The 5775-nt window shown below is 40.2% G+C and overlaps 1 long non-coding RNA gene across 1 annotated transcript; it reads right to left on the bottom strand.

The window, feature by feature from the left end:
* Positions 1 to 1907: 1907 nt before the first annotated feature.
* Positions 1908 to 4908, bottom strand: LOC104949773 (uncharacterized). Its single transcript, XR_798841.1, has 4 exons — positions 4801 to 4908; positions 4330 to 4374; positions 4099 to 4203; positions 1908 to 1991 (listed from the first exon to the last, which is right to left on the bottom strand). It is a non-coding gene; the product is annotated as an uncharacterized lncRNA (long non-coding RNA).
* Positions 4909 to 5775: the final 867 nt, after the last annotated feature.

The following is a 5775-nucleotide window of genomic DNA, read 5'->3' as shown; positions in this document are numbered from 1 at the left end:
GGGGGGGGAGACCAGGTGCATGTTGCAAAAAATTAATTGTTACAGTGGATGAAGGGGGTGGGGGGAGGGGGTGTCTAATTTGACCCCGAGTCACCCACAACAATGCTGCTGGGTCTCCCCAGACCCGAACACCAAATCAAACACTTTTTTAGAGACCTTCAGACTTGGCTAGAATTATCCAAATCAGTTTTGTATTGTTTATAGCTGTTGTGGAGGATATCATGAAGCCTTGTTCCGATAAAAAAAACTAGAGGGTAGTTATTATAATTTTAACTTGAAACGGGTCACGGGAGACCCCAACACAACATAAGGGTTAATAAAATGTGTTGAAGTGACGACGTATGAACACGTGCATCCAACGCAGAGAATCGAGTTGATGTAATAACTGCATGAACCAGAGTGTGAAGCATTAAAGAAACAACTGCCCAACATGAGATCACCACAGCTCACCGTCACACTGCATCAAAGCAACAGAGGACACAAACAGATATGCAGATAGAGTACAAATAAAGGTAACACTTTATATTAAGGTACACATATTCAACATCAACTATATGTTGCATTACAATGCAAAATGCAATGTAATGTAATAACTAGTTAACATGCATGTTAGCAGTTTATTGGCACTTTATTAGTCATTATAAAACACGTATTAATGCCTTATTATGACCATATTCTACAAGTAATAAGCCATTAGTTGAGAGTTTTTCCTCAATAACCCTCTAATTAGTGCTTATTTGTTGCAAGTAAGGACGTTGTTGTACATGAGTTTTGGTCTTAATACGCTCAATATGGGCCTAATAAGGCATCAGTACCACAAGAATAGTAATTCTCCCATAATAACACCTAACAGATATTATCTATTCTTATGTAACAAGACATGAAACTACAAGTGTTAGTTGTGTCAAAATAACTTAAAATGAGGTATTTCTAACTCAGAATATGTTCCCTAATAAACTAGAAGTTTGGCTCTAATAATCCCGAAGGAAATTGTTGTGCCATCGTTACAAAAATACAATACAAACACAAACAGCATAAAAGTAAAACTGTACACTAACAGTGAAGTAAAAAGAGCAATTAAATATCTACAGGAAACATAGATGGTCACATCATTAATGTAAAGATTAACAGTATTTAGTAGTGCAACAAAACGTAGTGGCAGATACGTAATTGCATGTTATCATAGAACATTATTAATATGCATGTTAATTAACAAATGAAGCTCAGCACAAGTTCAACCAGGAAGACCGTCTTTTCTCATTTACTATTTCCATGTTCTCTCTATTTACACTCTCTCTCCTCTCAATAAGTGATCGGGGGCGTCACTCCCCAGCTTAACCAATCACTTCGCTCTATTCTCACAAGCCTATCATAGCCCCTGACAGCTGTCCTTTCAGGTGACTCGACACAACCCTCCTCCACCCCTTTTCACCTCCTGTCCCTCTGAATCCAGGGTCAAGCTAAGCCCCTCCCCTTCAGACCAAACCCAACTACCCATACACCATCACCAGGGTCAAGCTAAGCCCCTCCCCTTCAGACCGAACCCAACTACCCATCCACCACCACCAGGGTCAAGATAAGCCACTCCCCTTCAGACCGAACTCAACTACCCATTCACCACCACCAGGGTCAAGCTAAGCCACTCCCCTTCAGACCGACCCCAACTATCCATTCACCACCACCAGGGTCTAGACCCCGGGGGGTTTAATCGGATCGGTTCTCCCCTCCCGAATGATACTCCTGCACAACGGGGCCTAATCGCCAAAACTCCATTACATTCATTTGTGTATTCCTGGCAATAAATATGTATTCTTACATCAAAACCGTCTCTCCTGATTGAACTAGTTGATGGTGAATATGTGTACCTTAATCTAAAGTGTTATCCAAATGAAATGTGAGTTTACCTCTTTGAGTGCCACGACGCCCACCAGCTTCCCAATACTGGTGACGTAGGCGTGGCTGAGCCCCAGCAGAGAGAACAGGGTGTGGGTCTGAGGGAGAGAGAGGACAGTCAGGGGTTAATCTCAATCTTTATTTATTTAATGTGTTGTAGTGTGATGGCGTTCTGTCTGCATGGCTGCACGGCACCTCATAAACAATGTGTCCCGAAGAGAGGACTTATAGGGAGAAATACAGCACCAGGTAACGGAATTCAAATTCAGGATTTTAAAGATTGAGGAAGTTGGGGAACTCAAAATAAAATGTAGAAGAGAGACCTCCAAACTTTGTATGTGTCAAGGGTCAAGCTCCATAATAACTGGATCCTACAATTCCCATGCTGCAATTTTTTCTAAGAAGACCATCCCTCCGAATGTTTCATTAAACCCTAGTCTGTGACTCTAGTTCACTTTTAAAAATGTCTAGTTTCTAAGCATAAGCTGATACAAACCCTGACATTTACAACAACTTTACAACAGTTTTTATAGGATAAACCTGACATTGTTGAAGGGCCCCTTTAAACTGTTGATAAAAGAGAGTTAGAACAGAAGAGTACAAGCAGAACCACACAGTAATTAGGAATGTCCAAAAATAATTAAATGAAAGTGAGAATTCAATAAATGAAACGTTTTAAAATATACTTTGACGTTGTGGGAGATCATTTTAAAACACCATCTTGCCGAGAGTTAAATTAGAAGATTGCTACCACTCTAATGTTTTATGCATGACCCATGAAACAACATCCAACAAACAGTTAGCTTAGCTTAGCTTAAAGGTCAACTATTTTGCAAAATCCACGTTTTCATGTCTTCTATGCATAAATATGTGTATAAGAGAGATTTGGAAAGTATCAGGAACAAAGATTCTCTCTCTTTTTGTTGATCCATTTATATAAAAACCTGTCTGAAAATGAGCTGATCAGATTTTGGCCACTTTATGATGTCATAACGATGTTTTGGCTTGAATAACCATTAGCCAATCACCAACCAAGGTAACCCCCCCCCCCACACCTTATCACCTGAATCTCCTCCTAGAGCACCATTGTGTGTTTTTTAAACCAATCATCTCTCAGAAGGGCGTGGCCAGCAGCAGCTCATTAGCATTTAAAGCTACAGACACAGAATCAGCACTTTTGAAACAGGACTGAAACAGAGGGGATTATGGGATGCTACAATGATATGTTTGGTATTGAGAGCCAATCACTTCAGAGACACGTTTTGTATATATCTGAGACCTATAATACATTGATGAAAAACAGTATAATAGGAGACCTTTAAAGACTGAAAACTTGCTAGATTGATTCTGTCCAACTGTAAGCAGGATTCCTAAGCACGGATTCAGACCACAAAACAACCTCAAGGCCTGCATCGGTTGTGTTTCAGATTCCTGTGAGCTCCAATGCATCAAAGAGATGCAGTTGGAGTAAGGGATGAATGTGTTGAGAGGGTTTATCAGTGGGGATGGCACGGTAATACTTATTCAGGTCTGTTAATAATGCATTTGTACGGATAGACTTTGCAAAACCTAGCCTTCTAAAAACAAACATCGTGCTCCAACTGTTAAACATTATTCTACTCTCCTAAAGGAAGAGATTCATGGCCGACAACAACATGACCCATGTATGCAACACTGCTGCTGCTTCTTTCTATTTAAAAATATATTTTGCAGCATTTTTAAAGATTGGTCAGCCCCAATTAAAGATGAAATACTAGATTTAAAGTGCAACTTTGTGCCAAAGCTGAAATCTGGGGAGTTATAACAAGATTTCATGCAAAATACTGAAATATCGATCACTCAATGTAGCCTATACTGTACATCGATAGTTTAGTCAAAGGGATTTGTATCCGATTACACTTTTCTTTCAGCTTTCATCCAATGATTTTGTCTAGTTTCGACCAATACAGCACCTCACTACATACAATATCAAATGTCCAAACACTGCATAACGGTTTTTAATACTCAGAGACAAAATATATCCACTAATGTTTGTTTCATTCATACAAAAACTGGAGTATTGTCCCCAAATTTCAACCTATTCATTTAAAATCTTCCGCTTAAAAATGTAAAATGGTAAGTGCCCATGACTTGTGATTGCATAATCAGTGTCTGTATATGATCTTTGTATGAGACATCGTGTCCGCCAGGTGTTTCCGGGCTCACCTTGTGCAGCGAGGTCCTCTCCACCAGCTGAAAGGGGGAGGGGTCTATCCGGATCTGCTCCATATCGATTGGTTTATCCAGCTCCTCCTCTTCCCACGCTTTAATCTGCATCAGCCAATCACAGAGGCAGAGAGACAGACTCAGAGTACACAGTGTTTATAATTATTGATAAGCATTGATTGGTTGTTACACTGTTGGATGTGTGGAAGGTAAATCAATAGGGGTCAGTACCTCCTCTGGAGACATGGGGTCCGTCAGCGTGGGGGCGGCGGTCTCCTGAGGAAGAGGGAGAGATGGTGTTTCAATGTTATTTATCTTAAACCTTCAAATTTCAATTTTGCTGTTTTTGCGATTTGAAATAACATCAATTATGAGACTAGATATAATCTTCAATTTCGGAAAGTCATTTTGCATCTTTTCCTGGTTTCAAACTATCTCTTATCTTTTTAATGTGTTTGTTTGTGTTGATAAACAAACACACAGATGGACAGGCAGTCAGTTTGAAATGCAGACGATGATAAGATGGCCCCTGCTGGTTTCACTTCACAACATGTCCTCCTCTCCTTCATGTTTGCATCATGTCACGCTCCTTCATGTGAGGTTGACGCTGTCTGAGCTGTCGCTGCTACCTCGACAGCGGAGCAGTAATACACACTCAGAATTTAGAGGTCAGAGGTCAAGAGCGTTTGAGGCTGATGTTACCTGAGGTTCAGCCTGACCCGACAGAGAGGTGGAGGAGAAGAGCCTCTGAAGAGCTCCTCTGACAGATGGCAGCCTGCGCTTGTCTGGAGGAAATGGTACAGAAACACTCAACTTGATTTATTCATAATTCACCTGTTTTACATACATGCAGACCCAAGTGGTGAAGGGGAAGGTATGTTTATTTATACAGCACATTTTCATACACAAAAAAAGTGTTGCAGCAGCATAAAACAAAACGAGGCATTGCACATAATAACAAATCAAAAGAGTAGAAATAAAACTAAAATATGAACATCTTAAAATAGAAATAGAAATAAACGAGGATTAGAAAGTAAGGAAATGATACAGATGACCGTGAAGATAACCAATCTAGAAACTGTCTGACAAATAAAAACACTATTGAAGGATGCACCTGTCCGTACAGCATGTTACATTATATTTAATAGAGCGGTGCAGGGATGACGTATTTCCGTAGGCCGACCTGGAAGTAAGCTGCGCATGGGTTCCCTCGACAAAAAAAGCAACGGGATTTCTCCATAGGATTTTGGAAAATAGCTCGAAATAAGGTCTGTGGAAAACGAACCTGTTTGATGAATGCACGTTTTGTTCAGCCGGATAATATCCACATGTATAATTTTCGAATCATAAATCTAATCGCCAGAAGCTAAATGCTAAAGTTATGCTATAAACAAACTACAGCCGAGTGCAGCAGGGTCGCTGCTTCAACGTCACGCCAACTTAAGATCCATATTCAAACATACAGATTCTAAATGGTACGAGTTGAAGCGTTTGTTTTAACAGTTTGCAGGAGGCAGGTACTTGCTTTCAAGCAGAACATGGCAAACATACTTATCGGAGTGTTTAGGTGTTCGGTGTAATGATTTACAACGGCCTCCACAACTTCTGTAGTCCTATTCAGCCACTTGTTAACAACCATCGTTTTTCCGAAACGTAAACTCTTCAGAAATCAACAGT

Source organism: Notothenia coriiceps, unplaced genomic scaffold, assembly GCF_000735185.1.
Source record: "Notothenia coriiceps isolate Sejong01 unplaced genomic scaffold, NC01 NC01_scaffold00016810, whole genome shotgun sequence".
Lineage (NCBI taxonomy): Eukaryota > Metazoa > Chordata > Actinopteri > Perciformes > Nototheniidae > Notothenia > Notothenia coriiceps.
This window is presented reverse-complemented; position numbering and strand designations above follow the sequence as displayed.